Source organism: Hordeum vulgare, chromosome 3H, assembly GCF_904849725.1.
Source record: "Hordeum vulgare subsp. vulgare chromosome 3H, MorexV3_pseudomolecules_assembly, whole genome shotgun sequence".
Taxonomy (NCBI): Eukaryota; Viridiplantae; Streptophyta; class Magnoliopsida; order Poales; family Poaceae; genus Hordeum; species Hordeum vulgare.
In genome coordinates, this window is record NC_058520.1 from 616669579 (window position 1) to 616693442 (window position 23864).

The following is a 23864-nucleotide window of genomic DNA, read 5'->3' on the forward strand; positions in this document are numbered from 1 at the left end:
TTTTTTATAGAAAAGGAGGCTGAGCCCCGGCCTCTGCATCGAGAGATGCATACGGCCATATATTAAAAACCAAATAAGTCTCCATCGAGTACAATAAGTCTGAAGTAAAGAGGAAAATCAACGATACAAGGCATCACTCAAGCCCAAGCCGGAGATGGTAGAAATATAGATGACTAAACACCTATCTTATTAACATGACGCCATCCAAACCGGTTGAAGATACCCTGTGCTACCATCTTCCATCGGACACACCCAGTAACCATAGGCTCCCTGATGTCCACATGAGTGAGTGATGACCAAGTGCGGATCAGTGCGGTAGCCGTGTGAATAACCTGCAAGAAGTGAAAATCGCGTTGTGTGTTAAACACCAAGTCATTCCTGTAATTCCATATTGCCCACAACAGTGCACAAGACCCCACGCAAATAAGTTTAGCAAAATGTACATCGGCCTCTTTTAGCCACATCCCGAATAACGTGGTTATACTGTTCGGAGGAGTGATGCTAAAAGCAATATGTAGCGAGCGCCAAACCAGTTTAGCCATAGGACAATGAAGAAAGAGGTGTTGTATGGTTTCTTTATCCGGACAGAAACTGCATCTAGAATTACCATTCCAGTTCCGCTTGGCAAGATTATCCTTTGTTAGAATTACCCCTTTATGAACAAACCACATAAATACTTTAATTCTAAGTGGGACTTTGATCTTCCAAATATGAGCCGATTTTAGAATAGGTGCGGAATCGATGAGATTCAAATACATATATTTAACCGTGAATATTCCATTGGTAGTCAACTTCCAATATACACGGTCAGGATTGTGAGAAAGGTTAACATCCATCAACCTTCTCACAAGATGCAGCCAACTAATCCATCTATTACCAATAAGAGATCTGCGGAATTGAATATTAAGAGGAATCTCGCTAAGTATTGACGCAACGGATGCCTGTCGCTGTTGTGCAATATGGTACAACTGTGGATATTGAAATGCTAGCGGCATCTCCCCTAACCAAGTATGTTCCCAGAAACTAGTGGATTCACCATTACCTATGATGAACCTAGTTCTACGGAAGAAAGCATTTTTAGTCCTCATCAACCCCCTCCAGAACGGAGAGTCCGTTGGATGAGCTTTTACCTGCGATAAGGATTTTTTCTGTAAGTACTTGTTCTTCAAATTTTGTACCCACATACCATATGTTTCCGAAGATAGTCGAAACAGCCATCTGCTGAGTAGACATCTATTTTTGATTTCTAAATTTTCAATTCCTAAACCTCCTTGATACTTGGGTGTGCAGATAATATCCCATCTAGTAAGCCTATACTTGGTCTTAAGCTCATCATTTTGCCAAAAGAAACGGGATCAATAAAAATCCAGTCTTTTCCGTACCCCAACGGGAACTTCGAAGAAGGATAAGAGAAACATGGGCATACTCGTTAATACTGAATTAATCAGCACTAGCCGTCCTCCATAAGAAAGAAGCTTGCCTTTCCAGCAACTCAACTTTTTCTCAAACCGATCCTCAATGCATTTCCATTCCTTGTTTGATAATCTTCGGTGATGAATAGGAATTCCTAAATATGTAAAGGGCAAATTCCCAGTTTCACAACCAAACAATTGATTATAAGTGTGTTGTTCATTTTTGGCTCTACCAAAACAGAACACCTCACTTTTATTAAAGTTAATTTTCAGCCCAGATAGCTGCTCAAACAAGCAAAGTATGAGCTTCAAATTCTTAGCTTTGACCAGATCATGTTCCATAAACAGAATGGTGTCATCGGCATATTGCAGTATAGAAACTCCCCCATCCACTAGGTGTGGGATGAGCCCCCCAATCAGATCCTTATCTTTGGCCCTCTTAATCATAAGGGCGAACATGTCAACAACAATGTTGAATAAAATAGGAGACATTGGGTCCCCTTGTCGGAGACCCTTGAGTGTCTGAAAGAAATGACCTACGTCATCATTAACCTTAATCCCGACACTACCGTTTTTTATAAAACAATCGACATGCTTCCGCCAAAGCTCGTCGAACCCTTTCGTATGAAGGGTTTGCTGCAAGAAAGACCATTTGACTTTATCATAAGCCTTTTCAAAATCCACCTTGAAGATAACACCATCAAGTTTCTTCGAATGGATTTCGTGCAATGTTTCATCCAGAACAACGACACCTTCAAGAATATTCCGCCAAGGCATAAAAGCTGTTTGCGTAGATTGCACCACCGAATGTGCCATCTTTGTTAATCTATCTGTTCCCACCTTCGTGAAAATCTTGAAACTAACGTTTAGCAAACAGATTGGGCGAAACTGCTCAATGCGGGTCGCCCCCTCTTTCTTCGGTAACAGCGTAATAGTACCAAAATTCAAATGGAAGAGTTGAAGCTAACCAGCATACAGGTCCTGAAACATTGCCATAAGATCCTTCTTGATAATATGCCAACATTTCTTGTAAAACTCAGCCGGAAACCCGTCTGGGCCGGGAGCTTTACCATTCTTCATCTCCCCGATAGCCTCGAGCACCTCTTTCTCCGTAAAAGGGGCAGATAATAACTCATTGTCCACCTCTCCGACTTGAGGGATATCCGCCACTTGATGCTCATCCATAGTCACAAACTATGAGCAGAAGCACCAAATAACTTTTTGTAATAATTAGAGATATGCAATTTTAGGTTCTCATGACCTACTATTGCTCCCTCATCTTGCTCGAGCTGAATGATTCTCTTTTTCCTATGCTTGCCATTTGCAATCAAGTGGAAAAATTTAGTATTATTATCCCCATGGACAACCGCCCGAACTTTAGCTCCGGTTGAGTAGCCCCATACACCGCAACGAGAGCCCATTTGAATCCATCCACTTTGGATGTAATCCTGAATTTAACCACAGAATCCCCCAGTACCACTTCCTGAACATGAAGGGTATCACATCTTACTCCAAGTAAGATCCCACCGGATCTTCCTCTTGGAGGGAGACAATGCCAGTCAAAGTCCACTCCCGCGGATAAGGAGCTCAAAAACTGAGAAGTAAAATTGTCTCTCCCAGTCTCCATGAGCGCTATAAAATCAAGGTGATGCTCTAACGTTGCCTCAGTAAGAAATCTTGTTTTAGCCAAGTCCCGAAGACCTCTGCTATTCCAAAAAATTCCTCTGATCTTTCATCATATTTTTTTTGACAGTCTTAGCTCGAGCACCCCTTCTAACCGCGGAAACCGGATATACCTTCCGTTTCCAAGGCCGTTTTGGTTTCTCCAGAACCTCCTGGTCCATATAACCAGAAGTTTGGATGTCGACCAGGGAAGAAAGTGTCTCCTCGGAACTCTGCTTTAAGGTAGAAACCTCTCCCCCCTCCAGATCAGCCGTGATGTCTAAGTTCTCACATAGAGTATTCAGACCCCCCAGCTCATTAATCGCGGAATCATTCATAGGTTTAACGACAGCAAGATTTCGAATAATATCAAGAGCCCTATCTACCTCTAAGTCTAGAAGGTCATTAATAGATTTCGAAATTTGCCTACCAGTATTACCCAAAGAGACCCCAATATCAACAGCATTATCCAAAATATCATGCGGAGAGAAATGCAGAATGGAATTGTCTTTGTTAAAAGACATACCTGTCGAGTATTCCGCATCCCAACTGCAAGTCATTCGCGTCTGGTTGCTCCTGAACACGTTGACGGGAACGCCTATCCTGAGTCATGGGATTCATTAGCCCCCCAAACACAACAACATCCTCCTCAGTGATAAATGCCACCTCCTGCGCAACCGGCTCCACCATCGTATTAACAACCTCTGATGCTGAAACAGGAGCCGAAACCTCCGCTGTCGCAGGCTCAGGTACCATAGAGTCATGCACCAATCCCGAACCCTGCGTTCTTGCTCCTACAAGATAGGTTTGGAGCGAAACTGGTGTCAAAGCCATCGTGGGCGAAACACGCCCGTGCGCCATGACGATAGGCTCCTTCCCCGAGACCCGGGTCTGACACCTGGGACCCTCGAAGGTCGCCACCAAAGTTCCGCCTGGAGCCATGGCCGGTGCCAACACCGGTCCAAAGGAACCAAACTGGAGCTGCTCCATAGGTACCGTCACGGATGCAGAGCCCCGGGCCGACCCTGTCGCCTGTGCAGGAGGAGGCATCTTAGGAGAATCAGTGACGTTGTCTCTCTTGTCGGCTTCCTTTGAACCCGACGCATCATCCCCATCAGACATGTCCACATCCTTGTTCGGCTCCTCCTCCTCAAATAAAGGAGGGCTCTCAATCTCAAGATGGAGTGTGTACTTCATACCCTCATGCATCCAAACTACTTTATCCGGCACCAGTTCAATATCAATGACACTAACAAGCATACGAGCAACTCCTTTAGCTCAGGTAAACACCATGTCTACCTTTTCTTTCTTGCCAATCAAAGATCCTAAACTCCAGGTAACCAGAAAATCATTTACGGCCTTAGAGGGGGCTCCAGAGAAGCGGACCCAGATCTGAGGAAGAGAAACTCCTTGTGGCTCTTCACTAGACCACGCATCAAACTCTAACACACACGAAGTACTTGGTACTCTACACATACCAAACTTAAGCAAGCATGCTAGGTCCTCCTTGGTGGGAAACACCACTTTGAACACATTCTCAGCAATCAATACTGACTCCCATCGAAAGGTCGAAGAGACCAGCTCACGTAGTTGCTTCACCACCTGCTCAGCAGACATAGTCCCCCTAGCCATAGTGACCGTACCTGTGAAGGCCACATCAGGTGCATGGCTCGCAGTCGAAATCGCAGGTGACTCAAAGAACATCAGCTCCTGACAACAAACACCATAGATATTCACCACCGGCATTGGTCCAATCGTGAGAGGACACTGAGCCCCGCCATGTTTAGGCTTAAGACAAAACTCGCAAAGATCAGCCTTGCATTCAGACACAAAGTGCCCAGTCTCGCCACAACTATAGCACATCATCTTCTCCTTCTTGCGAGCCCACTTAGAAGGCCTATCCCCGCCCTCGAGCTTTCCGTGAGAACCGATCTTATCTGCTTCGGTAGTAAGTTCAGCAGCAACACCCTGGGACGGTGCCGAATCAGAAGTCGCACCCGCCTGGCCAACGACAGGTGGGACAGGAGCATCGGCCGCAGCCACCACAGGAACCTACGGAGGCAGCGGCGGCCTCGGTTTCCTGCCACCTCCTCTACCACCCCATCCCTGACGAAAGCCGCCCCTCTTATGGGGAGGCCCCGCCACTCCTGGTGTGAAGTTGTCGCGAGGACCAGCAAAACCACCGTTGTTGCCAACGCCGGACTGCCATGCATATCCACGACTGCCACCCGATGACGACGAGCCCCGATGCTGACCTTCACCGTAGGTGTCGAACCCATCATCACCCCAACGACCATGGGGAGGTTGTCTATCTCCCGCCACTGGCCCGCCCGAGGCATCGGGAGCCGCGGCCACCTTCGCCGGCTTAGCAGGAGGACGGGAACCTGGTCCAGTAGGGCGACCAGGATGGTGCATCGATCCCTGGCTAGGACCCTTAGCCGGAGCAGCCGCGCCATCAGGTTTATGTGAACCACAGCCAGCCATCCCGATGTAAGAGCAAACACGAGGCGCACGTCCCGTTCCTAGTCTAGGAAATCCTATAGACGGCAGACGCTGAACCCTAGGAGACGGCGACGACAAAACCCCTACGATAGCAGGAGGAGAGAGCGACGCAACCTGGTCTAACTCTCGCTGGGCCATATACCCAGGAGAAGATACCAAAACTGCGACGGTAACCTGGACTATCTCTCGCTGGGCCTCATACCCAGGAAATCGAGATGAGTCACTCTCAATAGGCCCATCTAAACCCACATCAGAAAGAACCGAATTCAAAAACCTGGCCCTAAAATCACGCGCTGAGGATCTGACGCTCGCCTCCGCCGGGACGAGCCGCTGCGGCCGTACCGCTTGCTCTTGGTAGTTTGAAATCCGCCAGAGAAAGAGGTGGTAAACTAACCTTTGGAATCGGGCCGATCCATGGCTTCACCACATTAGATGTTCTCACCTTCGCATGTAGTTTGAAATCAGTTCTATGACGGCGCTCAAAAAATTTCGCTGCCGGCAGCAAAGGTGAGATGGCATTGATCACCGGCTTCTCGCTCGCCGGCGACTCCAACTCCGCGCACGCCTGAACCTCCTCCTCCTTGTCTGCAACATCTGCAAGATCCTGAAGCGGAGATGACTTTCCTGCCACCACGTCGATGTCATCTTCTGCAAGAACCCAAAACCTCCCCCCAACCCGAGGTAGGTTTGTTCTGTGCTTGCACCTCTCTTCCTCGTCCGAGGACACATCAATTGGCTGTTGATCTTGGATTATCGGGAGCCCCTGCAAGATGTGAGAGACACAAACGACAGAAAAAACGTCCACTAAAAAATGCGCACCTTCGCTGATCAGATCTTCCTCTTGGAGATACCGGCCGGCGAGAATGTCATCCTCCTCGTCCCTGAGTGCCAACCATCTTGACTCCGGGTGATAAACGATTCTTCCTTCCTTCGGATCTGATGTGCCAATCTCTGAAAATGAGACCTTCCATTTAATCCGCTTGTGACCCTCCTCGTCCGGCGAGATCTGAAGCCGGTGCGCTTTCCCCCACCAAGGAAACACCAGTCGCCGGGATCCCCAGGTCGGATGGCGATCTGGTTCGCCGGCCTTTCCCCTCGCTGACGATGCCTCCGGCGGCACCTGAAACGCCCGGGTCACCCTGGTCGCCCGGGTCGCCAGGCATCCTCCTCTTCCTTTGTTTCCTTTCTCTTAAGCAAAGGGATGGGGATGGCCCCCATATGTAACAAGATCAAATGCTCTTTTTACCATTTCCGCCATCCTCTAATGATCTTTGTGACTGGAAAAAGGGAGAATCTTTCCATGTGAAAGAAGCGGCACGTGTTGCATATGTTATCATGTGACGTGTTACTAGACTGGAGTGGGGTGCTTTACTGAAAGAAGCGGAGATTTGCAGAAACATATGTGGGGTTTCGACTTGATCCATGGCACCTAAGGGATGAACACACAGTAAGTGCAGGTGTTTGCCTGGACTGCGGGTGTTATAAGAACTTAAGAAGGCACAAGGGACTGGATTTTGGTAGAAGAACTGTGGGAGCATGGCCTAGATTTGTTATAATAAGAACTTAAGAAGCTTTTTCCGTTCTAGGTATTGTTCCGTTATCTTCTCTTTTTGTGCTTTCTTTTTTATCCGTTGTATCTTAATTGTAGTACCGCCCGCCTAATCCATCATATGGAAAAGAAAAAAAGATGGCGAGAAATTTCATGGTTGCATACGAGGTAAGAGCAACTCTAGCAGACCTTGTATAATCACGACCTGCAAATACGTTTTACAGTTCGACGAAGTGGGATTTTGCGGGACGAAAAGTTGCGCTGCAGAACAGAATCCGCATAATAAAACTACATAATGTTGGAATTATGCCCTAGAGGCAATAATAAATATAGTTATTATTATAATTCCTGTATCAAGATAATCGTTTATTATCCATGCTATAATTGTATTGAATGAAGACTTATATACATGTGTGGATACATAGACAAAACACTGTCCCTAACAAGCCTCTAGTTGGCTAGCCAGTTGATCAAAGATAGTCAGGGTCTTCTGATTATGAACAAGGTGTTGTTGCTTGATAACTGAATCACGTCATTAGGAGAATCACGTGATGGACTAGACCCAAACTAATAGACGTAGCATATTGACCGTGTCATTTTGTTGCTACTGTTTTCTGCGTGTCAAGTATTTGTTCCTATGACCATAAGATCATATAACTCACTGACACCGTAGGAATGCTTTGTGTGTATCAAACGTCGCAATGTTACTGGGTGACTATAAAGATGCTCTACAGGTATCTCCGAAGGTGTTCGTTGAGTTAGTATGGATCGAGACTGGGATTTGTCACTCCGTGTGACGGAGAGGTATCTTGGGGCCCACTCGGTAATACAACATCACACACAAGCCTTGCAAGCAATGTGACTTAGTGTAAGTTGCGGGATCTTGTATTACGGAACGAGTAAAGAGACTTGCCGGTAAACGAGATTGAAATAGGTATGCGGATACTGACGATCGAATCTCGGGCAAGTAACATACCGAAGGACAAAGGGAATGACATACGGGATTATATGAATCCTTGGCACTGAGGTTCAAACGATAAGATCTTCGAAGAATATGTGAGATCCAATATGGGCATCCAGGTCCCGCTATTGGATATTGACCGAGGAGTCACTCGGGTCATGTCTACATAGTTCTCGAACCCGTAGGGTCTGCACACTTAAGGTTCGACGTTGTTTTATGCGTATTTGAGTTATATGGTTGGTTACCGAATGTTGTTTAGAGTCCCGGATGAGATCACGGACGTCACGAGGGTTTCCGGAATGGTCCGGAAACGAAGATTGATATATAGGATGACCTCATTTGATTACCGGAAGGTTTTCGAAGTTACCGGGAATGTACCGGGAATGACGAATGGGTTCCGGGTGTTCACCGGGGGGGGGGGGGGGGGGGGAGGGGCAACCCACCCCGGGGAAGCCCATAGGCCTTGGGGGTGGCGCACCAGCCCTTAGTGGGCTGGTGGGACAGCCCAAGAAGGCCCTATGCACCATAGGAAGAAAATCAAAGAGAAAAAAAAGGAGGTGGAAAAAAGGGGGAGGACTCCTCCTTCCAAACCTAGTTGGATTCGGTTTGGAAGGGGAGGACTCCCCCCTTGGCTCGGCCGACCCCCTTGGGGGTCCTTGGACCCCAAGGCAAGGCTCCCCCTCCCCCCCCCCTATATATACGGAGGTTTTAGGGCTGATTTGAGACAACTTTGCCACGGCAGCCCGACCACATATCTCCACGGTTTTACCTCTAGATCGCGTTTCTGTGGAGCTCGGGCGGAGCCCTGCTGAGATTAGATCATCACCAACCTCCGGAGCGCCGTCACGCTGTCGGAGAACTCATCTACCTCTCCGTCTCTCTTGCTGGATCAAGAAGGCCGAGATCATCGTCGAGCTGTACGTGTGCTGAACGCGGAGGTGCCGTCCGTTCGGCACTAGATCGTGGGACTGATCGCGGGACGGTTCGCGGGGCGGATCGAGGGACATGAGGACGTTCCACTACATCAACCGCGTTCACTAATGCTTCTGCTGTGCGATCTACAAGGGTACGTAGATCGAATATCCCCTCTCGTAGATGGACATCACCATGATAGGTCTTCGTGCGCGTAGGAAATTTTTTGTTTCCCATGGGACGTTCCCCAACAGTGGCATCATGAGCTAGGTTCATGTGTAGATGTCTTCACGAGTAGAACACAAAAGTTTTTGTGGGCGGTGATGTGCGTTTTTCTGCCCTCCTTAGTCTTTTCTTGATTCCGCGATATTGTTGGATTGAAGCGGCTTGGACCGACATTACTCGTACGCTTACGAGAGACTGGTTTCATCGCTACGAGTAACCCCGTTGCTCAAAGATGACTGGCAAGTGTTAGTTTCTCCAACTTTAGTTGAATCGGATTTGACCGAGGAGGTCCTTGTATAAGGTTAAATAGCAATTCATATATCTCCGTTGTGGTGTTTGCGTAAGTACGATGCGATCCTACTAGATACCCACGGTCACCACGTAAAACATGCAACAACAAAATTAGAGGACGTCTAACTTGTTTTTGCAGGGTATGCTTGTGATGTGATATGGCTAATGATGTGATGTGATATATTGGATGTATGAGATGATCATGTTGTAATAGATAATATCGACTTGCACGTTGATGGTACGGCATCCGGCAGGAGCCATAGGGTTGTCTTTAAACTAACGTTTGTGCTTGCAGATGCGTTTACTATTTTGCTAGGATGTAGCTTTAGTAGTAATAGCATGAGTAGCACGACAACCCCGATGGCGACACGTTGATGGAGATTATGGTGTGGCGCCGGTGACAAGAAGATCGTGCCGGTGCTTTGGTGATGGAGATCAAGGAGCACGTGATGATGGCCATATCATGTCACTTATGAATTGCATGTGATGTTAATCCTTTTATGCACCTTATTTTTCTTATAACGACGGTAGCATTATGAGGTGATCTCTCACTAAAATTTCAAGACGAAATTGTGTTCTTCCCGACTGTGCACCGTTGCTACAGTTCGTCGTTTCGAGACACCACGTGATGATCGGGTGTGATAGACTCAACGTTCACATACAACGGGTGCAAAACAGTTGCACACGCGGAACACTCGGGTTAAGCTTGATGAGCCTAGCATGTGCAGACATGGCCTCGGAACACATGAGACCGAAAGGTCGATCATGAATCATATAGATGATATGATTAGCATAGGAATGCTTACCACTGAAACTATACTCAACTCACGTGATGATCGGACTTGAGCTAGTGTAAGTGGATCATGAACCACTCAAATGACTAGAGAGATGTACTTTTTGAGTGGGAGTTTAGCGAGTAATTTGATTAAGTTAAACTCTAATTATCTTGAACATAGTCTAAGTCCACTTTGAATATATCTGTGTTGTAGATCATGGCTCACGCGACAGTCACCCTGAATTTTAATACGTTCCTAGAGAAAGCTAAGTTGAAAGATGATGGAAGCAACTTTGTAGACTAGGCTCGTAATCTTAAGCTAATCTTACAAGCTGGGAAGAAGGATTATGTCCTTAATGCTGCGCTAGGAGATGAACCACCCGCTACGGCTGACCAGGATGTTAAGAACACTTGGTTAACACGTAAGGAGGACTACTCAGTAGTTCAATGTGCAGTCTTGTATGGCTTAGAACCGGGACTTCAACGTCGCTTTGAGCGTCATGGAGCATTTGAGATGTTCCAGGAGTTGAAGTTCATCTTTCAGAAGAACGCCCAGATCGATAGGTATGAGACCTCCGATAAATTCTATGCTTGCAAGATGGACAGAACTCGTCTGTCAGTGAACATGTGCTCAAAATGTCTGGATACTCAAACCGTCTAGCTGAGCTGGGGATTGAACTCCCGCAAGAGGCTATCACTGATAGAATCCTTCAATCACTGCCGCCAAGCTATAAGGGCTTTGTGTTGAACTATAACATGCAAGGGATGAACAAGTCACCCGGCGGGTTGTTTGCGATGCTGAAAGTCGCAGAGGCTGAACTCCGTAAAGAGCATCAAGTGTTGATGGTGAATAAGACCACTAGTTTCAAGAGAAACGACAAAGGCAAGAAGGGTAATTCAAAGAAGAGCGGCAAGCCTGTTGCCAATCCGACGAAGAAACCCAAAGCTGGACCTAAGCCTGAAACAGAGTGCTACTATTGCAAGGGTATGGGTCACTGGAAGCGCAACTGCCCCAAGTATCTGGCTGATAAGAAGGCGGCCAAAGAAAAATCAGGTATATTTGATATACATGTTATTGATGTGTACTTAACCGGCTCTCCTAGTAGTGCCTGGGTATTCGATACCGGTTCTGTTGCTCGTATTTGCAACTCGAAACAGGAACTGCGGAATAGACGAAGGCTGGCGAAAGATGAAGTGACGATGCGCGTAGGAAATGGTTCCAAGGTTGATGCAATCGCCGTTGGCACAGTTTCACTTCAGTTACCATCAGGATTAGTTATGAACTTGAATCATTGTTATTTAGTGCCTGCGTTGAGCATGAACATTATATCTGGATCTTGTTTATTGCGAGACGGTTACTCTTTTAAGTCAGAGAATAATGGTTGTTCTATTTCTATGAGTAACATCTTTTATGGTCATGCACCCAATGTGAGAGGATTGTTGATATTGAATCTTGATAGTGATACACACATACATAACATTGAGACTAAAAGAGTTAGAGTTAACAATGATAGCGCCATATCTCTGTGGCACTGCCGCTTAGGTCATATTGGTGTAAAGCGCATGAAGAAACTCCATGCCGATGGACTTTTGGAGTCACTTGACTTTGATTCACTTGACACGTGCGAACCATGCCTCATGGGCAAGATGACTAAAACTCCGTTCTGCGGAACAATGGGGTGTGCAAGTGACTTGTTGGAAATCATACATACCGATGTGTGCGGTCCGATGAGCGTAGAGGCACGCGGCGGATATCGTTATTTTCTCACCTTCACTGACGATTTGAGTAGATATGGTTATGTCTACTTAATGAAGCACAAGTCTGAAACATTTGAAAAGTTCAAGCAATTTCAGAGTGAAGTTGAAATCATCGTAACAAGAAGATCAAGTTCCTACGGTCTGATCGTCGGGGTGAATATCTGAGTTTCGAGTTTGGTGCTCACTTAAGACAATGTGGAATTGTTTCACAGTTGACACCGCCTGGAACACCACGGCGTAATGGTGTGTCCGAACGTCGTAATCGTACTTTATTAGAGATGGTGCGATCTATGATGTCTCTTATCGATTTGCCATTATCGTTTTGGGGTTATGCATTAGACACAGCTGCATTCACTTTAAATAGGGCACCATCAAAATCCGTTGAGACGACACCATATGAACTGTGGTATGGCAAAAGGCCAAAGTCGTCGTTTCTTAAAGTTTGGGGATGTGATGCTTATGTCAAAAAGCTTCAGCCTGAAAAGCTGGAACCCAAAGCGGAAAAGTGCATCTTCATAGGTTATCCAAAAGAGACGGTTGGGTACACCTTCTATCTCAAATCCGAGGGCAAAGTGTTTGTTGCTAAAAACGGAGATTTTCTCGAGAAGGAGTTTCTCTCGAGAGAATTGAGTGGGAGGAAGATAGAACTTGATGAGGTTGTCAAACCTCTCATCCCTCTAGATGGTGGCGCGGGGCAAGGGGAAACCTCTGTCATTGCGACGCCAGTTGAGGACGAAGTTAATGATGATGATCATGAAACTCCGGTTCAAGTTCCTGTTGAACCACGCAGGTCGACGAGACCACGTGCTGCTCCAGAGTGGTACGGTAATCCCGTCATGTAAATCATGTTGTTAGACAACAATGAACCTGCAAATTATGAAGAAGCAATGGTGGGCCCAGATTCCAACAAATGGCTAGAGGCCATGAAGTCCGAGATAGGATCCATGTATGAGAACAAAGTATGGACTTTGGAAGTACTACCTGAGGGCCGCAAGGCTATTCAGAACAAATGGATCTTTAAGAAGAAGACGGACGCTGACGGCAATGTGACCGTTTATAAAGCTCGACTTGTGGCAAAGGGTTTTTCACAAGTTCAAGGAGTTGACTACGATGAGACATTCTCACCCGTGGCGATGCTTAAATCCGTCAGAATCATGTTAGCAATAGCTGCATTTTTCGATTATGAAATCTGGCAGATGGATGTCAAAACGGCGTTCCTTAACGGTTTCCTTAAGGAAGAGTTGTATATGATGCAACCCAAAGGTTTTGTCGATCCTAAGAATGCTAACAAGGTGTGCAAGCTCCAGCGATCCATTTATGGGCTGGTGCCAGCATCTCGGAGTTGGAACAAACGCTTTGATGAGGTGATCAAAGCATTTGGGTTTATACAAGTGGTTGGAGAATCTTGTATTTACAAGAAAGTGAGTGGGAGCTCTGTGGCGTTTCTAATATTATATGTGGATGACATATTGCTGATTGGAAACAACGTAGAGTTTTTGGAGAGCATAAAGGATTACTTGAATAAAAGTTTCTCTATGAAGGACCTAGGAGAAGCTGCTTACATTATAGGCATTAAGATCTACAGGGATAGATCGAAACGCCTGATAGGACTTTCACAAAGCACATACCTTGATAAAGTTTTGAAGAGGTTCAAAATGGAACAGTCCAAGAAAGGGTTCTTGCCACTTTTACAAGGTACGAGATTGAGTAAGACTCAGTGCCCAGCAACTGATGAGGATAGAGAGCATATGAGCACCGTCCCCTATGCTTCAGCGATAGGTTCTATCATGTATGCAATGTTGTGCACTAGACCGGACGTTAGCTTGGCCATAAGTATGGCAGGCAGGTTCCAGAGTAATCCAGGAGTGGATCACTGGACGGCGGTCAAGAATATCCTGAAGTACCTGAAAAGGACTAAGGAGATGTTTCTCGTGTATGGAGGTGACGAAGAGCTCGCCGTAAAGGGTTACGTCGATGCAAGCTTTGACACAGATCCGGACGACTCTAAGTCGCAGACCGGATACATATTTATTCTTAATGGGGGTGCGGTAAGCTGGTGCAGTTCCAAGCAAAGCGTCGTAGCAGATTCTACATGTGAAGCGGAGTACATGGCTGCCTCGGAGGCGGCTAAGGAGGGTGTCTGGATGAAGCAGTTCATGACGGATCTTGGAGTAGTGCCAAGCGCACTGAATCCAATAACCTTGTTCTGTGACAACACGGGTGCCATTGCCCTAGCAAAGGAACCACGGTTTCACAAGAAGTCCAGACACATCAAACGATGCTTCAACCTCATCCGCGACTACGTCGAAGGGGAGGACATAAATATATGCAAAGTGCACATGGATCTGAATGTAGCAGACCCGCTGACTAAACCTCTTCCACGGGCAAAGCATGATCAACACCAGAACTGTATGGGTGTTAGATTTATTACAATGTAATTCGCATGATGATGTGAGGGCTAGATTATTGACTCTAGTGCAAGTGGGAGACTGTTGGAATTATGCCCTAGAGGCAATAATAAATATAGTTATTATTATAATTCATGTATCAAGATAATCGTTTATTATCCATGCTATAATTGTATTGAATGAAGACTTATATACATGTGTGGATACATAGACAAAACACTGTCCCTAACAAGCCTCTAGTTGGCTAGCCAGTTGATCAAAGATAGTCAGGGTCTTCTGATTATGAACAAGGTGTTGTTGCTTGATAAATGGATCACGTCATTAGGAGAATCACGTGATGGACTAGACCCAAACTAATAGACGTAGCATATTGATCGTGTCATTTTGTTGCTACTGTTTTCTGCGTGTCAAGTATTTGTTCCTATGACCATAAGATCATATAACTCACTGACACCGGAGGAATGCTTTGTGTGTATCAAACGTCGCAACGTAACTGGGTGACTACAAAGATGCTCTACATGTATCTCCGAAGGTGTTCGTTGAGTTAGTATGGATCGAGACTGGGATTTGTCACTCCGTGTGACGGAGAGGTATCTTGGGGCCCACTCGGTAATACAACATCACACACAAGCCTTGCAAGCAATGTGACTTAGTGTAAGTTGCGGGATCTTGTATTACGGAACGAGTAAAGAGACTTGCCGGTAAACGAGATTGAAATAGGTATGCACCATAGGAAGAAAATCAAAGAGAAAAAAAAGGAGGTGGGAAAAAGGGGGAGGACTCCTCCTTCCAAACCTAGTTGGATTCGGTTTGGAAGGGGAGGACTCCCCCCCTTGGCTCGGCCGACCCCCTTGGGGGTCCTTGGACCCCAAGGCAAGGCTCCCCCTCTCCCCCCTATATATACGGAGGTTTTAGGGCTGATTTGAGACAACTTTGCCACGGCAGCCCGACCACATATCTCCACGGTTTTACCTCTAGATCGCGTTTCTGCGGAGCTCGGGCAGAGCCCTGCTGAGATTAGATCACCACCAACTTCCGGAGCGCCGTCACGCTGTCGGAGAACTCATCTACCTCTCCGTCTCTCTTGCTGGATCAAGAAGGTCGAGATCATCGTCGAGTTGTACGTCTGCTGAACGCGGAGGTGTCGTCCGCTCGGCACTAGATAGTGGGACTGATCACGGGACGGTTCGCGGGGCGGATCGAGGGACGTGAGGACGTTCCACTACATCAACCCCGTTCACTAACGCTTCTGCTGTGCGATCTACAAGGGTACGTAGATCGAATATCCCCTCTCGTAGATGGACATCACCATGATAGGTCTTCGTGCGCGTAGGAAATTTTTTGTTTCCCATGTGACGTTCCCCAACACATAATTTGAAAAATAAACATTCGCGGGCGAAATTGGAACCACAGTCATGATCATACAAACTACACTCAGTACTAGAGGGGGGCATCACCTACTGGAGCTCATCGGAGCTCACCAGAGCTACTACCTATCCTACCGCACTACACAAAATGGAGCTCACCGGAGTCGAGCTCATGCAATAGTCGATATCCTACATTCAGTCGTCGTCCTCGTCGGAGGAGAGCTTGACGTAGATGCCCTTCTGCGCAGTCGCTTCGCGGCGCCACTCCTCCACCTTGTGACCGAAGGCGATGGCCGACGCGACACCCTGCTCGTAGAGCACGGTGTCGGTCTCCTCCTCCCTCCGGCGGCGCTGTTGGTCCTCTTCTGCCTCTCGTGCACTCCGCGCCAGCAGCACGGGCAGAAGGCTATCCGCCTCCGCCGGAGGGAGGAAATCCTCCGGTCCGACGACGGCCCCGGCATGTCGCTCCGGCACCGTCTCGGCCTCCGGCTCCATATTCACCAACTGGAGCTGTTCGAGCTCCCTCTTCACCGGTGGGAGGGAGGAGTACGAGCGCGAGCTCGACGCCTCGAATGAGCTGCTGCCGGAGAAGAGGCGGCCGCATGCGCGGTCATACTCCTCTGACTCGCGACGGCGGCCGCGTGAGGGCCCACCGCGTGTACCGGCGGGCGGCGTCGGATCTGACGCAACGAGCCCTCTCGGGGTTGTTGTTCCTACGGCTACCGGAGCTGGCCATCAAGGGCGGTAGATTGGAGAGGCTACGCGGCAGAATGGAGGCACGCGACGGCGGATTGGAGGCGCCGGCCGTGAGGTGGGGGGGCTTTTCGCGGCGGCGGAGGGATAGGGTTTCGACCCGCATCCAGCGGTCGAACCCGCAGTTATACCGGTCGAGCGGTCGCGTTTACGGACCACCGCAAAAGTTCTACGGGTCGGACCGCATTTGCAGTGTCTGCTCTGGCAGGAAAAGCAGCCCAAACCCGTATAGTTGCTGGATTTTTTTGCGGGCCGGCCGTTTTGCGGGGTCTGCTAGAGTTGCTCTAAGCAACAAGAAAGTCGAAACAAGTTCATGCCTCTTACATTTTAAATTAGAGCCAAGAGTGACATAATTTAAATCCATAATAGGGAAAATGACATAATTTAAATCCATAATAGGGAAAAATGACATAATTTTGTGCCTAGGGAATTCTTTGTTTCCCATGCAACGTTCTCCTACATATGGATCCTCGCAACGGGTGTGTCCCGAACCGCCAAGATGTATTGGCAAAGAATTGAAGATCAATACTTCCAATTCATGACCAAGTATCCCAATAGGACAGCATGGACCTTTCGGTCACTCCAAGGTAGTTGGGACGTGATCAAGCCGACTTGTAGCCGTTGGGCAGCTTGCTTGGAACAAGTTCGCAATGCTCCTCCAAGTGGAACCGTGGAATCCGACTATGTGAGTTCGTTTTCATGTCCCAAGTTGTGCACACCGTTTGCATCATGTGAAATGGTTCCATCATTTTCACTTTGTTTTCATTGTGTAGGAAAAAATTGGCCAACAACGGTACAAAGACATGGAAGCTTCCGAAGGCAATTTTTTTAAACAAGACGGTTCATTTACGGACATGGATGAAGATGAAGATGATGATGGCCCAAAAAACTTGAACAAACCCAATGATGACAAAAAGACAAAGGAGAAGATCAAAAGGGAACACAAAGCATTGACCTTGCGGGACAAGATAGATGCCATGGTGCAATCAAATGAGGTGTTGCTAGCGAAGTCTTTGGAGGCAAAGATAGAGTTGGCCAAGAAGAAGGCATGAGAGAAGCAAGAGAGGCGGAAATTGCTCAAGGACGTTGAGGAGAGAAGAGCACGTGGCGCTAAGAACAAAACCATGGCCAACCTTCTTGTGGAAGAGAAGATCATGACTTTGAACCGCATTGACATGGACGACATAAACCAAGAATGGCATGATATGACAAGGAGAGAAATCTTGAAGAGGAGCATGCTTGCGTGTTACAATGGCGGCGATGTTTTCTCATTTGGAATCGTAACCAATCTCGTCGATGATTTCGATGCCGAAGTAGGGACAAGTGCTGGAGTAGGAACAAGTGATGACGATGGATTCGGGGGAGTCGATGGATTCGGGGGAGTCGATGGATTCGGGGGTGGCGATGACCTCGATGGTGCGGAGTGAAGAGCGACCAGGATGCATGAAGTCCTTTTGCGTTTGTCTTTTAAACTATGATTTCACTTCACGCACGAACTATGTTTTATAGTTTAAATTCAAACTCATTTGCCCGAATCCCTTTCAAATTAGAGCTATGTTTTATTAGGAGGCTTTTCGGTTTGCGGGTTGACGCGGCGGTGTCCGATCAGACGCTGCATTCACGACCAGTATAATAGCATCTTCTGGAATATCCTTTTTTACAGGTCCATTTGGGGTGGGGGTGTCTGTCTCTGTCTGCACCCACGCGGGCACGCAAAAGCCGTTTTTCGCGAAATGTAAATGACTTTTACGGGTTGGCTTTATACGGGTCTGCTAGAGAAGTTCTAAGGTTCTATATCCATCTTATGATGAGAAGAAAAGATTAATAGGAGGATGACTCATCAGAAAAATCATCACAAGGAGCAACTAGGAAAATCATCTTTGCTCGTAGGAGTCATCTACACAATACAACAATAAATCTTCGCCCTTGTGTAGTTTCCCATTTTGCTGTCCATGGTCGTAAATATTTGTCTTTTTTGCAATCTTGTTTGTCACTATTTCCGACTTTATGTGATGTTATGTATGCGCAAATCATCATTCAACATTTACATCCAAATAAAGCCATATATTTTTATACAAAAGGAAAAGAACAATACTTAAGATACTTTTTTGATTTCATTTTTCTGGCGTTCCTATTGCAATTGTGTAGTGTTTTGAGAATTGTGTAGTGTATGTTGTTGTGCTGGGTTTTGTTCTGAAGAAAGGGGTGTGTACCAATATGGAATTCCATAACCCTTTCCGTCATGCATCCTCTTGTCCCCTCTAACTAATGATGTCTTTGTATTTGAAAAACACGAGAATCTTCCCATGCGAAAGAATCAGCCGCGTCGGTGTGTGTTATATGTACATTATCGCATGTGTGACGATGTAACAGTGTGGGGGAAAAGTCATGGATGAACCCATGAGCATATGAACCCACTTTGAAAAACTCATTTTTTTTGCTCAAAAAATCTGGAAAAAATTCCATACATACATCTTCACATTCTATGCGCGCACAGAAAAATTCGTGAAAAAACAACTTTTTGTTTGGCCTGTGCAAAAAAACAAAAAGATATGTCATGAAACCCTTTTTAGGAACTCTGAAATTTGTTTTTTTTTGTGTGGAGGCAAAATAAAAAGAGATTCTTCCACAAAACATTATGGCGCGCACACATGTCGTGAAGTTGTATGTGTGGAATCTTGTTTCAAAAAAATTTAACATTTTAAAATGCATTTTTAGAAAGCGGGTTGGTATGCCCATGGGTTGAGTAAGTCCACAATCGTACTGCTTGGTTTGTGTTCATGCCAGGTTGCAGCTATGAAGACCTCGAACGACGATGAATCAGATGTTTTTGGATTTTTAAAAATGAAAAAGATAAAAAATTGGGGCGAGAGAGGCTCGAACTCTCGACCTCAGGATCACTCGCATTAGCTATGAGACCTACGCGCTAGCCAACTGCGCCACCGCCCCTTGTGTTCAGATTTCAAAACTAAGGTTATTGTAAATGAGTATTATCTGTGTTTCAATTAATGTTAAGTGTTCTACGTTTGTGAGAAAACAGAAAAAATCCAAATTGGTTAGCCAGATGGTAGAAATAGGAAAATGCCTGCTATAGAAACATGATGATATTTTTGTTCTTCTATGTTCTTTCTTCTCTCCTCCAATGTGAGCATTATACTGTTGCTTAATGCTTATCTTATTATCACTATTCAAATTGGTTCGAGAGTCAAGTTATCAGGCATAAATATATGATCTAATTCTTCTACCCATCTTAGTATTCAAACCCCCAGTTTTACACATGCATCTTCCTGCAGAGACTCCAGATGCATGGTCAGTGTATACACAAGAAAGTTAGTGATCTCCTCGTTGTATATCTGTGGAACCTTTGGTCACTTCTGAACACTATGGTAAGAGACTCAGTTCAAGATACTCCAAAAAAGAAAAATAATCCCATGGTTCTCAACTATCAAGAAATAAACAAGATGATACATAGAGCCTAGCTACTTCTATAATGGATCAAAGCAGTTGTATTCCAGATCCATCATCTCATCAAAGTGTACTTTGGGTTACAAACGATTGAGAGGATGAGGACCGCCTCAGGAGGCGGAGGCGGCAGCCGGCGTCCTTCCACGTCGTGCGTTCCGATCCACCCTGCGTCGGCGCCCATCGAGAAGGTCGCCCCATCGCCCTCTTCCCCGGAGGGTATCCCGCCCGTCTCGCTGCCTACGCGGCCGCCGGCGTCCAACGAGAAGGACACCCTTGTTACATCGCCCTCTGTCCCGGAGGGCACCCCACCCTTGCGTTCGCAGCAGCCGGCGCCCACCCCGCCATTCTCGCTGCGTTCGCGGTCGCCCCTGGAGGCCTTCGCTGTTCCGTGCAGGAGTCGATCCCAGTGTCTCCACAGTGCCGGATCTGCGAGGCCTTTCCTTGTCCCGGTTGCCGATGGGGGGGGGCCTCGGCGAGATCGGGTCTCAGGTCAAGCTCTCTGGCGATGCCCACGATCAGTTGGTGGACATAGATTCTCCCAGTTCAAGTGATGATCCGGGAGATCAGCAGGACGACGCCGGAGCCAAGCGGCCCTATACTTTATCCGTCGACCCCGGTGTTCAAGGAGGGGGTGGGGAGGTTCCTGTCGTTGACAAGACCTTCGCGAAGCCGAGGCAGACGTCCCTCGATACCAAGGTATGTACTCATTCTTCACGAGGCTGTTCTGCAGGTGTTCATCGTATCTGGGAGGTGAGTTTCTGGATCTCTAAAGAAGCATCTAAGGTAGAGCAGCGTGGATCGTTAGTTGTGCATCTTTCTTCTGGGTGGGCTACGATTCAAGATGCCGAGGGAGATATTCTTGCAGGCTCATATCTCATGTATCAGGATCTCAGGATTGGACTACAATTAGAGATGGATGGTCTTTTAGTTCTGCTCATTTATCCTGACCACTTCGGGGGGGATTTTGAGGTGAAGAAGGCTTCAGCTCCTCCCCGGGTGGGTGGAAAATTCTGGGTACTTGCAGATTATAATTCCGACACAGACATTGAGGAAGAGATTTCTCCTTATTCTCCGGTACCTTTTCCGAGTCCTCTAGCATCGCCTGATGGGATATCGGTGGAGTGTAAGATCGAGCGAGATTTTCATCTACCGAGGAAGAAGATGGATGTCCCGAGGCCTAAACCTTGGATTGGGCCAATTCCTAAGGTTAGTAGGAGACCGATTTTACTGTCTGATTTTCTTGTTCCGGGTAGTTGGCCCGTGGGAAGGAGCCGACGACAGCGTAGACTGTCGAATGCCACGCATGTGCCGTTGGTGATGCAGTCCACAGGAGCTGTACGGAAGGCGTTTCTCGCGGCAGCAATTGAAGCGAACGAGACGGGTCAGGTGCCTAAATTAGAACCGCAGACTGGGTATATGGCCCAGTCGAGTTCTAGGCGACCCGATGATGCCCGAGAAAACTGCCAGAAGGAAGGAAAATCTGCTGTTCTGCATGCTGCTGATCGGGCCTCTGTTCAGTCCGTTTCGAGTCTGGTTGTTGGGCAGGAGGTGGTAGTGCCTGTTGCTGATCGGGTTGATTCGATAGCTGAGTTGTTCTCGGCTGCTGGACAGGAGATGTACCAAGTGGAGTCCAAGTCCCAGTCGGTTTCTAGGAAGCCCGATGGGATTAGTCTATACAGCCAGGAGGTGTCCTGTAAGGCGGTACAGCAGGTTCAGGCCAATTCTAACTCGTTTCGTACGCAGGAGGGATTCCAGCCGGACAACAACTTTGGCCAGGACTCGGCTGCTCGGGTATTTTTAAAGCAACCCAGGGTCGGATTCCCTAGACAGAAAATCACGAGGGCTCCGCGAGTCCCTTACACTAGGTCGTTCGTGATGTCCGGCCGAGACGTCCCAGCACATTCGCAACAGCGGGCGCCGGTGGCATCGCAGAAGCCTGGCAGAGAAGTTCCAGCTCAGTCGCAACAACGGGCGCCGGCGGCCTCGCAGCAGCTTTCCGATAGCCGAGGACCGGCGCCTCGGCTGCCTCCTAACTCGGTCCCAGCGACGGCTAAGGCAGGAGTGGCCGGGGTTCAGGCGGCCTCGCAGCAGGTCTCCGATAGCCGAGGACCGGCACCCCGGATGCCTCCTAACCCGGTTCCAACGGCGGTTAAGGCAGGGGCGGCTGATGGTCAGGCTGTTCCTAGATCGGCCGAGCCAGGAGGGCAAGCTGGGGCTGATTTTAATCGTATGCAACCCCGCGGACGATGGGGAGATGATGGGGTCAATGCGTATGGAGCTGGTCAGCATCGTGGTTCGTCATCACAAGGGGGAGGCCGAGGATATGCTTGGCAATCTAATGCCGGTTCTGGACAGGGTTTCTCCGGTCCTTATGGGAATTTTGTTCCAGGTCCAGCAGGTCCCAAGAGAGGTGGATATAGAGGACGTTGGGGAGGTCGTGGTGGGGGTAGGAAATTACCGCCCAATGCGGGTCCTGTTGCTGCTGACAAGGAGTTAGTGCAGAAGCCTGCTGATATTCCAGTAAATGCGACCATTGGAGGTGTACCATCTACTGTGGGTGTAGACAAAGATATTGGACCTCTACGGATAGAAGGGGCAGATCGTCCAACTAAGTGGGCACGTAAGAAGGAAAAGATGACGTGCTATCGTTGTGGTGAGAATGGGCATTTTGTGTCTGAGTGCTCGGCGGTGCTTTGTGAGCTTTGTCTTAAGCCAGCGCATGGTGCATCCTCATGCCCTCTGATGAAGGGACCGATGCCCGTTATGAATATCTATGGGGTCTGTTCTGAGGAGTTGATGTTCTTCGAGTCCCCTGCGATTTGCACTTTCGCACATAAGCCAGATGTAGCTCTTATAGGCAAGATCACCGTTGCCACTGGTAAGATGACTGTTGACCAGGTGGTGCAACAGCTACGAGATCTGGTGTCAGCTACTTTTAGGTGGGAGCCGATTGCGATTTCGGATTCTGTCTTTAAAGTCGTCTTTCCTTCTAAAGAAGACCTCGCCCGTCTACTCAAATTTGGTATGTGCAGAGTTCCTAGCACGAGTTGTATTCTGGAGTTTGATGTTTGGGCGGATGATGAGCCTCAAGGGGTGCCTCTGGACCAGGTCTGGGTTCGCTTTTATGGTGCTCCGTCTAAGGCAGTTAATGATTTTACTGTGGCTTGGAGTTTTGGCTCTCTAATTGGTAAAACGGAGCAAGTAGATATGGTGTTCACTCGGGCTAATGGAGCGGTTCGGTTGTTAGTGAGTGTTCTAGATAGTGCACTGATTCCGGAGGAAGTACTTTGGATTTTCGAGGGTAAGAGATTTACCCTACGTCTGGAGATTGAGATTCCATCGGCAGCTGTTCACACAGCGATGGACCCTGACATTGATATGCCGGACATGGACGGGGATTCCGGTGCTGGTAATGCTGATAAGGGACAGTTTCCTTCTCAACCTCATACTGCTTCTGGGTCGGCTGCAATGGACTCGAAGGAGGGGGAGTCTGAGCCGGCAGCAGGGGGGTGTGTGACTCCAGGGGCTCAGCTACGCTTTGGTTCATTCCTGCCTGAGGCGATGCCGGTCAGACTCAGCGATTCACAGATGAAGAGGTCCTTTGGGAAGCAAAATGCTGGGGCATCGGCGCAACCTTCCTCCCCGGCTGTGGGTCTACAGCCGATTTCTCTGGATCGTTACCTCCTGCAGGTCAGACAGGAGGATGATAGGACATCACTGTCTGTGCCGAGTATGGGGTCAGTGCAGGAGGTTGCTGGATTTTCTAGTTTATCCACCCAAGCAGGGACTATGGTCACCGATTCTCCGACGGCCCCGCTGATGGA

The 23864-nt window shown here is 47.8% G+C and overlaps 1 non-coding gene across 1 annotated transcript; it reads right to left on the minus strand.

Annotated features, from left to right (window-relative positions):
- Positions 1-19437: 19437 nt before the first annotated feature.
- Positions 19438-19524, minus strand: TRNAM-CAU. Its single transcript is given in 2 exon segments — positions 19438-19473; positions 19487-19524. It is a non-coding gene; the product is annotated as a tRNA-Met (tRNA).
- Positions 19525-23864: the final 4340 nt, after the last annotated feature.